We start from the raw sequence: 3,491 nt of genomic DNA, 5'->3' as shown, positions 1-3,491 counted from the left end.
GCCTGCGAGGCAACTTGGTTGGTCCCTGCCTACAAGGCCACTTCGTAGCATGTGGCTTGTCCCCTCCCCCTTCATGCTCCAGCCACATGGGCTTTGTTCATTTTAACAGACCCTGCCTGCACACGGCCTTCTCACATGCTGTTCCCTGTGCCTGGAATGCTCTTCCTCATTCCTCATCCTTCAGCTTTCAACTCAGACATCACTTCCTCAGGAAGCCACTGACTTCCCCACACAATCATGTCTGGGACCCTAAGTTCTAAGCAGTTTCAAGTTTAATACTTTTCCTTCCTGGACCTTATTTTAACTTTTAGTGATTTGTTAGTGATTTATCTATTTGTGCAATTATTTGCTTAATATCTGGCATCGCAGCTAGATTCCAGACTCTCCAAGGGCAGAGACCTTGTCTGCTCACCAGACCAATCACTGCCCTTTTGAAAATACCCATACTCAAGTGCAAAGAAAAAAAGAGGCCCTTGCTGGGCCCAGCTTTGGAAAGCAGTCAGATGGAAACCCCCAAGTCTGGATTTCTGTTCCCTGCGCTTCAGGACCAGTTCCTGTTCCTGGGGTGGGGGAGACAGCAGGCCTCATATTTCTGGAAGGCTCTGCATCTTTCCTCCAATTCCAGAAGCAAAAAGCACATCTGTCTCCCAAACAAGTACACTATGCTGGACCCAAAGATCACCAGCTTCACCAAACAGGGAAAAATAAAAACTGGCTCACAAGTTCAAGGGCCAAAGATAAGAACCACAAATGAAGGAACAACAAGGGCATTTATTGGGCTTGAACTTTGTCAGGCCCTGTGAAAAGCACATATTTCTAGACCTCTGGGCAGTCCTCTGGGGTGGGGAGTACCATTTCCATTTTACAGATGGGGAAACTGAGGCAGTCCCCTGCAGGCAGGGTGGAGCAGGCCCAGCTGGTCTGCCCAGGGCCAAGGCCCAGCTCTCTCCATCCCGTCAGCTCTTGGCAGGGATGGGCTTTCTGGGTCTTGTCTTCCTCCCTGGCCAACCTCAGTTTCCCCATACCGGTGACTGATTCAGACCTGGGAGCCCCTCATGGCTTCCCTTCCTCCTCATCAAGCCTCACCTCTGGCCCCTCCCGCACTGCGCCCTCCGCCTTCTCCATCCCGTCTTCCTCTCCCTCCTTTCCTCCCCTCCTTTCGTTTCCATGGCAACCCCATCCTCCACTCTGCCACTCGCTCCTGCGTTCCCATCTCATCTCTTTCTTTCCTCTTTCATCTCTCCCCTCATCATGCTGTATAGTCCAAATCCTGCTCTGTCTTCTGCCTCTGGTCTCTCTCTCCCTTTTACTCTCCTTTTATCTCCTTCAATGTTCTCTTGTCATCTTAGGGCAACATTTATTTATCTCTTGCTTAAAAATAAAAAAGAAAGAAGGGAAGGAAGGAGAGAAAAAGAAACCCCATTCCAGGGCTGGCTGGTTAGCTCAGTTGGTAAGAGTGTAGTTTTGACAACACCAAGGTCAAGGTTTCGAGTCCCCGTACCCACCAGCCTCCAAAAGAAACCCTGTTCCATCAGCCCTACACATCGGACTTCCCACAGTTGCCAGAGGAAGTGGACAAATCCCAGAATAGACCCCCTGCCTGCCACATGAAGGTTCACTATTGACCTCACCTATGGAAGGGAGGAAGAGAACACACAGGCGGGAGGTGTCCAGGGGGTGAGGACTCATAGGGGCGCACCCTAGAGAGCTTGGCCAGCTTCCTGAAGTCATGTTAGTGGAGAACGCGGGGCCCCCCTGAGGCTGGAGCAAAGGCAGGACATATGGCAAGGGTAAGCCAGGCCCAGAAATCCCCCACAAGGCTGCCCGAGGCGGGAATTCCCTGCTGTCCAGGGAAACCCCAAGCACGCGCTGCACCATGCCGCCTCTTCCAGACCCCCCCATGTGGGAGACACGGGCTGGCCCCAGTCCAGGCACGCAGGGATGCTCAGTGTACCCAGCTCCCCTCCCTCCACACGGGATGGGAGATTCATCAGTTCTTCCAAATTCACTCTTTCCCATGCTCCTAAATCGCCTCAAAGAAAAGGAAGCGCCCATTCATGGGCTCTCCTACCCATGTCTCGAGCCTCTGCGGTTTCAGGCAGAACTAAGGGTTGTCAGCTCTTTCCAATCTCTTTTCAGCCAGCATTCACCGAGCTCACGTTATGGACCAGGCACATGATACAGACTGTCCCAGGGAAAAGGGCATTTTTATTTTCACTTTACAGATGAGCAAACTGAGCCTTGGAGAACCTCTTATCTGTCTAAGTCACACAGCCAGCAAGTGATAAAGGCAGGAGTTGAGCCGATGATAATCACGTTCTTCCTCATTTACTCCACTGCTTTCTGAGAGGAGTTAGGTCACATCAACCCCCAGCCCTGACTCCTCCTGGCTTTGACATTGCTGTGTTTAATCTGGAGTGATCAGAAATGATAGGAGAAACAAAGGTCCAGGAACAGAGATTTACCACAGAAAATGAAGCAAGCCGATTATGGCTGTGGCCCCAGCATCTCAAAGTGACAGAGAGAATAGATGGGCTGGTATCAAGTCCTCTGGGAGATGAAAGTCATATGGAGAAGAAAAAAGGGGCCCTGGGTCTTCAGAAGCCCCACGGGCTGTGTCAGCATCTGGTTGTAGTGAGAAACGTCGCTGTGCCAGGTGAGAGGCTGTAGTATTGGTGGTCCCTAAATTCCAGGCAGAGGTGCCGATGATGTGACAGCTCCACTTATTCCTCTAAAAAGCTGGCTCAGCATCCCAAGGACCCCAGCAGCAGAGCCCAAGGAGGAAGAGATGGGAAGCAAGAGAGGCAGGGAGGAAACCGGGAAGGACAGCCCCTCACTCTGTGGGTGACAGAGGGAGAGGAGCAGGGTTCTCAGTCCAGCAGGCCTGTCTTCCATCCCCAGCTCTGCCACTTAGGAGCTGTGCATCCTTGAGCAAGTTCCTCAATCTCCCTGGAATTCAGTTCCCTGGTCTGTAATGGGGATATTGAGCCTTTAGGTCAGGCCTTGCAGCCAAGGATACAACCTGTTCTACAGAGAGGCTGACTGATTAGTGTATTGTTAATAACACCAAGGTCAAGGGTTCTGATCCTGATGCTGGCCAGCTGCCAAAAACCAACCAAACAACAACAACAAAAAAAAACCAAGAGGAAACTAAGGCACAGAGGAATTAAGCTACTCACCCAACGTCACCAGATATACCAGAGAATAAGTGGAGGTTGGGTCTGACTTAAATGTCTGTGCTTTTAAGATAAAGGGGATAAAGGAAATCATGTGTTTGATAACAAGGCTGGTGCACACTAAGGACTCAGTTAATAGGACCTACTGTTATTAATTTTATCCTATCATCATCCACTCAGAAGGCCAAGCTGGGGCTGGGTGCTGGTGGGTCACAAAGATCCCCATTCTCAGGAACCTCACAATTTGGTTAGAGCCAAGATTAAGAACCACGAAACAGTAGTGCAAAATATCAGACAGGAAATAAGCACTAAATG

The sequence above is a fragment of the Cynocephalus volans genome, chromosome 3, assembly GCF_027409185.1.
Source record: "Cynocephalus volans isolate mCynVol1 chromosome 3, mCynVol1.pri, whole genome shotgun sequence".
In the NCBI taxonomy this organism is placed as follows: Eukaryota; Metazoa; Chordata; class Mammalia; order Dermoptera; family Cynocephalidae; genus Cynocephalus; species Cynocephalus volans.
The sequence above is the reverse complement of the archived record's forward strand: the minus strand, read 5'-3'. Positions refer to the sequence as shown.